At 38.8% G+C, this 13,750-nt stretch overlaps 1 pseudogene; it reads right to left on the reverse strand.

Moving 5' to 3' along the window:
• LOC136151633 (sterol carrier protein 2-like) overlaps nt 1-13,750 on the reverse strand; it is a 66,930-nt pseudogene that overhangs the window by 27,669 nt on the left and 25,511 nt on the right.

Genomic DNA, 13,750 nt, shown 5'->3' on the forward strand with positions numbered 1-13,750 from the left:
TAAAGGAAATATCAATCTAAAATGGCCAAATTGGTAAGATCAAACAGACTGAAAGGAATGCCTATTTTGACTGGAATCTAGAAGCTTATAAATTATAAAAGGCTGCTAGCACTGTCTCTGGACTTGGGCAGAACTTAGAGCCTTGGCTAAGGAATTTCCCAATTAGTGTTGAAAGTTACCACAAGGTTAAAGAGAATGAAGACGGAAAATAAAAACAAGAACGTATCATAATCAGACCCTTGATGGCCTTGCCTGATCTCAATGGTGGGATAAGAAACTAAAGACATTTCAGAGTAGAAACAAAAGTGGCTCAATATAAAAGGCTCATCATGAAAAAAAAAAAAAGTAATTAAGGTAGGGAGAAAAACAGAGCTTCAGAACACGGAAGATTTGAAGATCTGAACTTGCTTGCTGACAGAGGAAAAGGAGTCAATAGAAAGGCAGCAAGGAAAAGAGTCAAAAGAAGGAGGGTATACTTATTATTTGGAACAAAGTTACAGAAAATGATTGGAAACAAAAGGAAGCAAAGAAAAGCTGTGCCTTGGAAAGGGAAAGGGGTTTTTTCCTTCTGTAAAAGGATGAGCACTTCTCTGAGAGAAGAGTAAGGAAGTTGAGGGATCCTGAAAAAACACTTGGGAAAAAAGTGTTTGGATATTTGAGGAACACAGGCATTTGACAAGGGCAGGAAGTAAACCAGCAAGAGGTGAATAAAAAGGAGTCTAGCAGGAGTCTAGCGGGAGTGAGGGCTTAGCTGGATTCATAAACATAAATCTGCAGAGACACAATCAGCATATTTGAGGACTTTGTCCAAACAACCTCAGAAGCCTGGGACACCATGGGGAGAAAATAAGTTGTGGGAAAGGAAACCAAAAATGACTTGCCTAAATTAAAATTACTCAGGTTGGCAAGGCTGAGATAAGTGTCCAGCCAGCTCTGGCTTCTGGTTCAACATTCTCTTTTGACTATGCTGCCTCCTTTTTGAATAAAATTTTCCTAAGGCTGGTTAAGTTTGTAAGTTAATTGCCATCTTTAAAGTTTTGAAGCCATGCTATTAAAGCAAGGGTAACGAGATACTTGTTCTTTGAGTACTGAGGCAACAAAAGCAGGACTTTTTCTTTTCTTTTTTTTTTTTAACATGTACAACGTCATTGCTTGTGAAAAATCAGAAGGGTTCATTGCCAGACAAAACTAGAATGCCACTTACCTGGCAGCTTCAGGAAAGCCCATCTTGTACAGCGTGACAACGGCAGCTCCTCCAATGCCTGTGTTATGCTGCAGAGCACCTTTGCACCGGGAGCTTGCCTTTTTCCGGCTTCCCCTCTCAGCTGCCAGCAGAGTTCAGCACACTGAGCCAGACCTAACAAGTCGAACACAGAACAGTCAGATTCCCTTGGTTTAGAAAGTGCCCATACCAGCTTTCTCAGGCAAGACAAGGGCTAACATTCAGCTGTGACTTAACTAACCCAGTTTATTCGCTCAAGACTATGATTACCTAATAACTTCTCTTAAAACCCTGGAAGATTTGTGCAGCTAGCTAATTTTTCTCCCTGAGTAATCTCTTTATTTAGACAGTAGTCAGGCTTAAGAAATTCCATGTGTTGTTGTTGTTATTCGGTTGCTCAGTCATGTCCGACTCTTTGCGATCCCATGGGCTGCAGCACGCCAGGCTTCCTTGTCCTTGCTCATTTCCCAGAGCTTGCTCAAACTCATGTCCACTGAGCAGGTGATGCCATCCAACCATCTCATCCTCTGTCAGCCCCTTCTCTCCTGCCTTCAATCTTTCCCAGCATCAGGTTTTTTCAAATGAGTCAGTTCTTCACATCAGGTGGCCAAAATATTGGAGCTTCAGCTTCAGCATTAGTCCTTCCAAAGAATATTCAGGATTGATTTTCTTTATGATTGACTGGTTTGATCTCCTTGCAGTCCAAGGGACTCTCAAGAGTCTTCTCCAATACCACAGTTCAAAAGCATCAATTCTTCAGTGCTCAGCCTTCTTTATGGTCCAACTCTCACATCAACACGTGACTAATGGAAAAACCATCACTTTGCCTATACAGACCTTTGTCAGCAAAGTAATTTCTCTGCTTTTTGATATGCTGTCTAGGTTGGTCATAGTTTTTCTTCCAAGGAGCAAGCATCTTTTAATTTCATGGCTGCAATCACCATCTGCAGTGATTTTGGAGCCCAAAAAATGAAGTCTGTCACTGTTTCCATTGTTTCCCCGTCTATTTGCCATGAAATGATGGGACCGGATGCCATGATCTTAGTTTTCTGAATGTTGAGTTTTATGCCAGCATTTGCACTCCCCTCTTTCACTCTCATCAAGAGGCTCTTTAGTTCCTCTTATCTTTCTGCCATATGGGTGGTGCCATCTGAGGTTATTGATATTTCGCCCGGTAATCTTGATTCCAGCTTGTGCTTCATCTAGCCGGGCATTTTGCATGAGGTACTCTGCATATAAGTTAAATAAGCAGGGTGACAAGATACAGCCTTGACATACTCTTTTCCTGGTTTGGAACCAGTCTGTTGTTCCACATCTGGTTCTAACTGCTGCTCCTTGACCTGCATACACATTTCTCAGGATGCAGGTAATGTGACCTGGTATTTCCATCTCTTTAAGAATTTTCCACAGTTTGTTGTGATCCACACAAAGGCTTTAGCATCTTCAATGAAGCAGAAGTAGATGTTTTTCTGGAATTCTCTTCTTTTTCTATGATCCAACGGATGTTTGCAATTTGATCTCTGGTTCCTTTGCCTTTTCTAAATCCAGTTTGAACATTTGGAAGTTCTTGCTTCATGTACTGTTGGAGCCTAGCTTGGAGAATTTTGAGCATTATTTTGCTATCATGTGCGATGAGTGCAATTGTGTGGTAGTTTGAACAATCTTTGGCATTGCCTTTTTTGGGGATTGAAGTGAAAACTGGCCTTTTCCTGTCCTGTGGCCACTGCTGAGTTTTCCAAATTGGCTGGCATATAGAGTGCAGCACTTTAGCAGAAGCATCTTTTAGGATTTGAAATAGCTCAGCTGGAATTTCATCACCTCCACTAGCTTTGTTTATAATGATGCTTTCTAAGTCCCACTTGACTTCTCACTCCCGGATGTCTGGCTCTAGATGAGTGATCACACCATCATGGTAATCTAAGTCATTAAGATCTTTTTATATAGTTCTTCTGTGTGTTCTTGCCAACTCTTCTTAATATCTTCTGCTTCTGTTAGGTCCATACCATTTCTGGGAATTCCCTGTACTCTTTAAATTTATGCAACCTGTTTGGCAATATTGAAAGAGAAAACACTGCATATACAGTTCTCTGGCTGAGGCAAAATGGCATAAAAATAGTTTAATTTTATCATTTTTAACATATCAAAAGAATATAATCTAGGATTTGGGGTTGACTTTCCCTAAAAAATTCAGCTCCTATGGGGAATTTTCCTATTATTCTCCTCAAAAATTTCCTATAAAGAATGAATTGTTTTCCAGGCCTATTTGCAGCTATCTGCAACAATAGCACTAGATTCACAAAAATAGCATTTTGTCCTCTGGATAATAAAATCAGACATTTTTAGAGTTGGAGAGAACTTAATAATATTGAAATCAAGACCCTCTAAAACAGCATTCCCTTACAGAATTTATGATTAATCTCTCTGTCTGATACTTTATTCCTTTACTTGTCTCCTCTGACCTCAATCCCTTTCTTGTCCCCTCAATTCTATGCTAACTGAATACTAATTAAAGTCAGATGACTAAGATTGCTATTGTTGATAACATCTTTACTGCACTAAAATTGCTACTGTAGATACCATCATTAACATACAAACTCAGGCTGTTTTTCCAGGCAAGATGAGCTCACAGACCCCCAAGCCATGGACCACCTGCCCAGAGAATCATAAACCAGACACATTCTTACCCCCAAAACCATGATTAGAAAATGTCACAAGACAATAATCACTTCCAGTTTCTCTGTTCTTCCCCTTCAAGACATCCTTAACTCAAAGACCAAGATGGATCAGAGATTTGTCTCCCACTCCCTTTCTTGTTGTTCAGCCTCTAAGTCGTGTCTGACTCTGCGAACCCATGAACTGCAACATGCCAGGTCTCCTTATCCTTCACTATCTCCTGGAGTTTGCTCAAACTCATGTCCATTGAGTCAGTGATGCCATCCAATCATCTCATCCTTTGTCAGCCCCTTCTCCTCCTGACCTCAATCCTTCCCAGCATCAGGGTCTTTCCCAATGAGTCAGCTCTTTGCATCAGGTGGCCAAAATATCAGAGTTTCAGCTTCAGCATCACTCCTTCCAATGAATATTCAGGGATGATTTCCTTTAGGTTTGACTGGTTTGACCTCCTTGCTCTCCTCTCAAGAGTCTTTCCCAGCACCATAATTTGAAAGCATCAATTCTTTGATGCTCAGCCTTCTTCATGGTCCAATTCTCACATCTGTACATGACTACTGGAAAAACCATAGCCCTGACTACATAGACCTTTTTGGCAAAGTAATGTCTCTGCTTTTTAATACACTGTCTAGGTTTGTCATAGGTTTTCTTCCAAGGAGCAAGTGACTTTTAATTTCCTGGCTGCAGTCATGGTCCAGAGGGATTTTGCAGCCCAAGAAAATAAAATATGCCACTGTTTCCAGTTTTTTCCCATCTATTTAGAGTCCAAGAAAATAAAATCTGTCACTGTTTCCATTTTCCCCCACATCTTACCCATGAAGTGATGGGACTGGATGCCATGATCTTAGTTTTTTGAATGTTGAGTTTTAAGCCAGCTTTTTCACTCTCTTCTTTCACTTTCATCAAGAGGCTCTTTAGTTCCTCTTTGCTTTCTGACATTAGAGTGGTGTCATCTGCATATCTGAGGCTGTTGATATTTCTCCCAACAAATTTGATTCCAGCTTGTGAGTCAGCCAGCCCAGCATTTTGCATGATGTTGAATAATCGGGGGGACAATATATAGCTTATAACTGCATATAAGTTAAATAATCAGGGTAACAATATACAGCCTTGATGTACTCCTTTCCCTATCTGGAACCAGTCTGTTGTTCCATGTCCAGTTCAAACTGTTGCTTCTTCACCTGTATACAGGTTTCTCGGGAGATAGGTGACCTGGTATTCCCATCTCTTTAAGAATTTTCCAGTTTGTTGTGATCCACACAGTCAAATGTTTTCACATAGTCAATGAAGCAGTAGATTTTTTTTTTAACTCTCTTGTTTTTTCTATGATCCAACAGATGTCTGCAATTTGATCTCTGTTCCTCTGCCTTTTCTAAATTCAGCTTGTACTTCTGGAATTCCTTGGTTCACGGACTGTTCTAGCTTGAAAGATTTTGGTGCTCTGCAAATAAACCTTCACTTTATTGCAAACAGGCTTCTCTGATGGCTCAGCCAGTAAAGAATCCACCTGCAATGTGAGGGGTGCAAGAGATGTAGGTTCGATCCCTGGGTGGGAAAGATCCCCTGGAGGAGGAAATGGCAACCCACTCCAGTATTCTTACCTGAAAATCCCATGGACAGAGGCACCTGGCAGGCTACAGTCCAAAGAGTGGCAAGGAGTCCGACGTGACTGAGTGACTGAGCAAGCACATTGACACAAACACTCACTGTCAGAGCTCGGCTTTCTGGGCCAGGCCATGGGCACAGAAGCCCTTGTTTAGTTACAAAGTTAGCAATGAGTACCTAAGACTAAGCAATTTGTGAAAGGTCACAAGGTAGCCTAATTCCAGAGTTTAGAGTAGAATTCAAGACTCCCGATTTACATTTGTTTTTATACCACACCAGCTATTCAAGGATAGCCGAGCTAAGAATGTTCTATCAGGATAGACTGGTTTCATTGTCCTGGTGTTCTTCTACCCACACTCCAATCACAGTCTCATTCCTGAGTACCTTTGACAGTTTTCTATATAACCCTAACATTCTCAAGAAATTTAACTGCCAGTTCTCACTTCTAAGCAACTGTCTACATATTTTCACAGAATATATATTTTAAACACTATTTTAAAATATGCAGTTCTACATCTTGTAATGATTTTTTAAATTGTGAACATTTTTAATATTAAAGTTAAAGTGAATAATTCAACTAATATATCCAAACTTTGGGGCAATCAGTTTTACTTGAAATCTGCCATATAAAAAGCTTAAATATTTATTAATATGTATGAATAAAAACAGTATTCACACTGGTCTTATGTATACATATGTGGGAAATAGGGCTAGTTCTCTTCCCAAAAGAATAAATATACTTAGTTTACAAATATTTGAGAAAAATACTTAGCTTCATCTTGATCAGATAGAAAGATACCATTTTTTCTTTTTTTTTTTTTTCATTTATTTTTATTAGTTCGAGGCTAATTACTTTACAATATTATAGTAGGTTTTGTCATACATTGACATGAATCAGCCATAGATTTACACGTATTCCCCATCCCGATCCCCCCTCCCACCTCCCTCTCTACCCAATCCCTCTGGGTCTTCCCAGTGCACCAGGCCTAAGCACTTGTCTCATGCATCCAACCTGGGCTGGTGATCTGTTTCTCATTTTAACCAATCTCATTAGTTGGGATTTTAAAAATGGAACTAATCAATACTAGAGAAATTATGGCAAGACAGCCACATTCCTATAATAAGGGTAAAAGTTTAAACTGATACAACTTTTATGAAAGCAATATACAAAATTATTAGCAGTGTTTGAAATGCTTTGAAAACAATTCTATAGGAATAATCAAGCACAGGGAAAGTCTTGCATACAAAGCTATCTGTTTATCACATTCTTAGAACAGTGAAAAGCTAGATAATCTACAAGTGAAATAACTGGGGAATAGTTACATAAAGTGTGACCTATCCAGACAATAAAGTACTATGTTCCTATTTAAAATGCCTACAAAAGTTTCAATAATATAAGGAAATGCTTATGATATAATCAGTAAAAAAAAATGCAAGAAACCAATTAGATATTCATCTGCCCATTCATCCAACAAACATTTACAGAATGTCCCTTACGTGCTGACACTGCTCAAGGCTCAGAAGATCTAGTAAATCAGATAGGTATATAAAGGAACACAGACTGCTTAAGGAATAGAAAGTTAAGTGAACCAGGCTAGAGAGTGCTCTAGATAACCAATGAGAGTGAAAGAGAAGGTGGTGGAGAGGGAGAGCAGAGTGAGGGGGAGAGAGGGAGGGAGAGAGAGTGCGCACATAAATGTACTGAAAGCACCAGATTTTGCAATAATCTCAGTCACACCATACCACCAATACTGTAGAAGATGGGGTACACTGTGTTAAATCTCTACTTGAGATTTGTTTAACTCACAAATGTGGCAAAAAAAAAAAAAAAAGAAGAGAGGGAGGAAATAAAGATTCATGTTAACTTTTTTATTTGTTTTTGATGACTAGCAGTGAGAAAACACATTGACTATATGAGCTTTCTGGATATGTGCTTTCAGAATAAACTGGCATTTCTTGTATTTCTATAATCTACATCTGTAAAGGGTGGAAGTCAAAAGTTAGCTTTAGAAATCCACTTGCCAAGAAGGCACAGCAGGCAGTTATGAAAGCATTGATATGAGCAACATTTTTTTTTTAAATTTTTCTTTCTTGAGGGAACCCTCTTATACTGTTGGTAGGAATGTGAACTAGTACAGCCACTATCAAGAACAGTGTGGAGATTCCTTAAAAAACTGGAAATAGAACTGCCATATGACCTAGCAAACCCACTTCTGGGCATACACACTGAGGAAACCAGGATTGAAAGAGACATGTGTACCCCAGTGTTCATTGCAGCACTGTTTACAATAGCCAAGACATGGAAGCAACCTAGATGCCCATCAGCAGACGAATGGATAAGAAAGCTGTGGTACATATACACCATGGGATGTTACTCAGCTATTAAAAAGAACACATTTGAATCAGTTCTAAAGAGGTAGATGAAACTGGAGCCTGTTGTACAGAGTAAAGTAAGTCAGAAAGACAAACACCAATACAGTATATCAACACATATTTATGGAATTTAGAAAGATGGTAAGTAACAACGATCCTATGTGCAAGACAGCAAAAGAGACACAGATATAAAGAACAGACTTTGTGAGAGAAGCCAAGGGTGAGATGACTTGAGAGAATAGCACTGAAACATGTATATTACCATATGTGAAATGGATGACCAGTCCAAGTTTGATGCCTGAAACAGGGTACCCAGAGCCAGTGTACTGGAACAACCCAGAAGGATGGGATGGGGAGGGAGGTGGGAAGGGGGTTTGGGACAGGGGGACACATGTACACCTGTGGCTGATTCATGTCAATGTACGGCAAAAACCACCGCAATATTGTAACATAATTAGCCTCCAACTAAAATAATTTTTAAAAATTTCATTTCTTGGATAACTTCTGGCACTGAATTGAAAACCACATTTCTCCACTCCTTAGAAAAAAATAAACTCTCAAACATGAGCATGATATATTTATAAACTGTGGATGGGCACAGGAATGGCAATCTTGTCTAGGTAGTATATTTAAACAGTAACGTCCTTCTTAAAGTCTCTTATGAAGGAAAAAATATTTTTTAACTTTTTACTTCATTTTACTACCATCTTACTGGAAAAATTTCCTAGCAAGATGTTGGTCAATCTTTTTATATAAAAATAATTAGCCCAGAACTCAGCTTCACAGGCATAGTGTCTGGTTGCTACTAAAAATAAACTATTCACACATGTATCAAACACTCCTCTAAGTATTGAAGACATAAAGAATTCACAGTAGAATGTGAAGTGCTAATAAAGATAAGTACTAAGTGCTATGGAAATCCACAGAATTAAAAAACTGCAGAGGATAATATCTTAAGATATTATCGGAACTCTTTTCTTCCTCCTGCTTCTTTGAACCCATAACTCTTTCTGTATCATTAAGACAACAAAACACAAAAAAGTGACAATTCAGCTTTAGTCAAATTAGACATCTAAAGGCCTTAGCATAAACAACATAAAAGGGTATGCTTTTCTATTGTTGGAGAATAGTTTTTTGAGAAAGCAAAGATTTGTTGAGCTTCAAAGGGCAAAAAGCTTTAATGAACTCAACATACACTAAAAAATATATATTTATGTAAGAGCAGTTTTTCCTTCCAAAAGTTGTAAAATTATCAACCTAGAATTCTATCAAATGTAAAATATATTTCAAGAACAAAAGTAACATAGGATATTTTCAGACAAAATAAGATGAAAGAAGTCATCGCTATACTACAACACCCACACTATAAATGTCAAAGGAAATCCTTTAGGCAGTGAAAAAATAATAGCAGCTGGAAACGTGAATGTACACAAAGGAATAAAGTGGCAACCACAGTAGCCTTAAATAGATAAGGTTTTCTTACTGTTTAATCTCTTAAAAGATAATCAGTTATTTAAACAAAAACAATAATTTCTTGTGAAGTTTATAACATGTGTGAAAGAAAAATTCACAGCTACAATATTATAAGGCCTGGAAAGGAGAAATAGAAGTATGCTGCTGTAATGTTCTTTTACTATTAGCAAACTGGTATAATAACACTTGAAAACAAGCTATGATAATAAAGATAAAATGGAAAAATAAAAAATAATCCAAGAGTGAGCTGAAAGAAAAGACAAATGGGTGGAGAGGGAGGTGGGAGGGGGATCAGGATGGGGAATACATGTAACTCCATGGCTGATTCATGTCAATGTATGACAAAACCCACTGAAATGTTGTGAAGTAATTAGCCTCCAACTAATAAAAATAAATAAATAAATAAATAAAAGAAAAGACAAATGGGAATATAGTACAGCTGGGACAAAACACAAACGGCCATACTAATAACCACATCAAATGTAAATAGTCTAAACACCCCAATCAAAGGCAGAGACTGTCAGTTTACAGGAAAAAAAAAAAAAAAACAAGACCAATTGGGTCTTGCTGTCCATATACTTTAATATAAAATCACAAATAATTAAAGCTAAGAAGACAGAAAAATATATATCACGTTAGCACTATTTAAAATTTGAAAGCTGCAGTGGCCATATTAAATCAACCAAAGTAGATTTCAGAGCAAAAAAGGCCATTTTGTGAAGATGAAGGAGAAAATGTAAAATTGTCTTGATTAACAGATGATATGATTGTCAGTATGGAAAACATGATGAAGTTTTTAAACACATACTAGAGTTAATAACTGAGTTTTAGCATGGCTATAAGATGAATATACAACAATTGATTGTGTTTCTGCATACAAGCAATAAAATCTTGAAACTGAAAAAATACCATTCACAATAGCATCAAAAATGTGAAATGCTTAGGGATAAATCTGACAAAAGATGGGCAAGACCTGTGCAAAGAAAACTAAGAAAGCTGAGAGCAGAAGAATTGATGCTTTTGAACTATGGTGTTGGAGAAGACTGTTGAGAGTCCCTTGGACTGCAAGGAGATCCAACCAGTCCATCCTAAAGGAGATCAGTCCTGGGTGTTCATTGGAAGGACTGATGTTGAAGCCGAAACTCCAATACTTTGGCCACCTGATGTGAAGAGTTGACTCATTTGAAAAGACCCTGATGCTGGGAAAGATTGAGGGCAGGAGAAAAGGGGGACAACAGAGGATGAGATGGTTGGAAGGCATCACCGACTCAATGGACATGGGTTTGGGTAGACTCCGGCAGTTGGTGATGGACATGGAGGCCTGGCGTGCTGCGGTTCATGGGGTCACAAAGAGTTGGAAACAACTGAACGACTTCACTTTCACCTCATCACGTTGCAGTAGTAAACCTGAAAATTTATGGGCAATGGGAATGAGGATGGGTGACCTCCAGGATGTGATGAGAGGTGAAATAAGTGTTTTGGTAACATGCTATTTAGGCCTTCATGGTTCACTGGCCTTTTAGAGTTTGTATTGGATTTAGGTCTTGTCAGTCATGTATGGATCACAACAAACTGTGGAAAATTCTTAAAGAGATGGGGATACCAGACCACCTTACCTGCCTCCAGAGAAACCTGTATGCAGGTCAAGAAGCAATAGTTAGAACTGGACATGGAACAACTAACCTGGTTCAAAATTGAGAAAGCAGTACGTCAAGGCTGTATATTGTCACCCTGCTTATTTAACTTATATGCAGAGTATATCATGCAAAATGCCTGGCTGGATAAAGCACAAGCTGGAATCAAGATTGTTGGGTGAAATATCAACAGCCTCAGATATGCAGATAACACCACCTTTGTGGCAGAAAGTGAAGATGAACTAAAGAACCTCTTGATGAGGGTGAAAGAGGAGAGTGTAAAAGATGACTTAAAAATCAACTTTCAGAAAACAAAGGTCATGGCATCCTGTTCCATTACTTCATGGCAAATAGATAGGGAAAAGGTGGAAACAGTGGCAGATTTTATTTTCTTGGGCTCCAAAATCACCGTAGATGGTGACTGTAGCCATGAATTTAAAAGAGGCTTGCTCCTTGGAAGAAAAGCTATGACAAACCTAGACAGCATATTAAAAAGCAGAGACATCACTTTGCCAACAAAGGTCCTTTTATTCAAAGCTATGGTTTTTCCAGTTGTCATGTGTTGGTGTGAGAGTTGGGTAAAGAAGGATGAGAACTGAAGAATTCATGCTTTCAAACTTGGTGCTGGAGAAGACTTTTTTTTTCATGTGCAGTTTTTTATTTGTTTATTTTAATTGGAGGACAATTACTTCACAATATTATGGTGGTTTTTGCCATGCATCAGTATGAATTGGCCACAGGTATACATGTGTCCTCTTCATCCTGAACCCCCCTCTCACCCACCCTATCCCTCCAGGTTGTCAGAGTACCAGCCTTGGGTGCCCTACTTCATACATCAAACTTGCCCTGGTTATCTATTTTACATATGGTAACACACATGTTTCAGTGCTATGCTCTCAAATCATCCCACCCTTTCCTTCTGGAGAAGACTCTTGAGAGTCCCTTGGACAGCAAGGAGATCAAACCAGTCAAACCTAAAGGAAATCAACCCTGAATATTCATTGAAGGACTTATGTTGAAGCTGAACTTCCAATACTTTGACCTGATGCAAAGAGCTGACTTGTTGGAAAAGATCCTGATGGTGGGAAGGATTGATGGCTGGAAGAGAAGGGGGTGACACAGGATGAGATGATTGGATGGCATCATCGGCTCAATGGACATGAGTTAGAGCAGACTCCAGGAGATAATGAAGGAAAGGGAAGTCTGGCATGCTGAGGTCCATGGGGTCAGACAGGACTGAGCAACTGAACAACAAGAAGTCATCATGCCAGAATGTATTTCTTTTGATGAGCTCTTATAGAGTAGAAGAAGCACCAAGCCATGGTTCTTCAAGAAGAATCAAGAACCCAAGTTTTAAGGAGTTACTAAACTTTTAGTTATCTTTAAAGTTACTAAAACATGTTAGAAAAAGTCACACAATAGAATAATACATGTACCATTAAAAAAATAAAAAATATCATCCTATGTGAATTCAGGAAGAGACATAATTACATCGCTTTGGGATATTACAGCATCTTAGAATTAGGAAAGTTCTAAGAATTCATCAAATCTAAGGCCCTAAGAGACAGGCAATTCCCCTAACAACGTGTCCATCAAGTTGTTAACTTGTGTTTTTCATACTCAACCTCTGTGACAGGCAATATGTGCTTGCAGGAGACAACCTATTCCATTTTTTAAAAACTATGTTAAAATTTTCCTTCCTGAGCAAATACTGCATGAGTCTACTCATATGAGGTAAGTGTGCATGTGTGCTCAGTTGTGTCTGACTCTTTGTGACGCCACAGCCTAGCTCCTCCTAGAGCTAGCCAGGCTACTCTGTCCAGAACACTGGAGTGGGTTGCCATTTCCCACTCCAGAGGATCTTCTCAACCCAGGGATCGAACCCATGTCTCTTGCATTTCCTGCATTGGCAGGTAGATTCTTTACCACTGTGCCATCTGAGAAGCCCATAAGGTTCTTAGAGTAGTCAAAATCATGTAGACCGATGGTAGGATGGTGGTTGCTAGGGGTTATGGAAGAAGAGAATGGGAATTTGTTGTTTAATGGATACAGAGCTTCAATCTTGCAACATGAAAAGAGTTCTGTGGATGGATGGTGTTTACAGTGATACAACAATGTATATGTACTTAATACCACTGACCTATACACTTAAAATGCTTAAGATGGTAAATTTTATGTTATTTGTTGTTGGTCAGTCACTAAGTTGTGTCTGACTCTTTGCAACCCCATGGACTGCAGCACGCAGGCCTGTGTTACAGGTATTTTACAATAACAGAAGTTATTTCCTGTATCAGCCCCAAATCTACCTTCCCATGGATTCTTCCTAATGATTCTAATTCTCTCCATACCAAACACATTTATCCCCTCTGTCCCACACCACCCTTCAGATACTAAAGGAGAAATTATTTCTTCAACTCTCTTTACATGCGCAAAGTCTTGTATGGGGCACTGTTCAGGGTAAGGGAAAAATGAAACATGGATTCTACCCTTACAGGTTCTTAGTCAAACAGAGATTTTTTTCAGGCCATAAATAAATACAATATGCACTACACAAATATAACTCAAAAGACAAATATTGAGAAAGTACAGCAAGAGTTTGGAGATGGGAAAGGATCAAGAAATCAGGAAAAGCTTCATAAGACAGGTAACACTGGAAATGGACCGTGAAGATGGATATTTCCACTGAGGAAAAGCGCACTGAGGTAAGAGCTTGGACTCTAAGCTCAAGCCTGAGCTTGAATTCTAGTTTTGCTACTTTCTAGCTTGGTGACTT

The sequence above is a fragment of the Muntiacus reevesi genome, chromosome 1 (genome assembly GCF_963930625.1).
Source record: "Muntiacus reevesi chromosome 1, mMunRee1.1, whole genome shotgun sequence".
Lineage (NCBI taxonomy): Eukaryota > Metazoa > Chordata > Mammalia > Artiodactyla > Cervidae > Muntiacus > Muntiacus reevesi.